Source organism: Buceros rhinoceros, unplaced genomic scaffold (genome assembly GCF_000710305.1).
Source record: "Buceros rhinoceros silvestris isolate BGI_N320 unplaced genomic scaffold, ASM71030v1 scaffold31727, whole genome shotgun sequence".
NCBI classification, from domain to species: Eukaryota; Metazoa; Chordata; class Aves; order Bucerotiformes; family Bucerotidae; genus Buceros; species Buceros rhinoceros.
The window spans coordinates 128-395 of record NW_010423259.1 but is presented as its reverse complement, the minus strand read 5'-3'; positions in this window follow the sequence as shown (position 1 = coordinate 395).

Sequence of the window (268 nt, the reverse complement as noted above, 5' to 3'; positions counted from 1 at the left end):
GGTCCCCCAGCCATGAACTAGACTGAATGCAAGAAAAACTGCTCAGGTTTTCTGTTGGAAGGAGGGTAGGCAGTTACACTGCAGCAGTGCGCTGGGTGACTCTGTGCCGTAGCGGCTAGGCTTCGCTGCCCAGCTACTGGAACTCACATGCACAAGCCCTCGTGTCTCTTCTCTACAATGGGAGTTCAGCATTTTCCATAAATCTTTGCTAACTGGCTACAGAACGTATTTGTATGTTTAACTCATACTTAACTGTGGGGAGACAGAA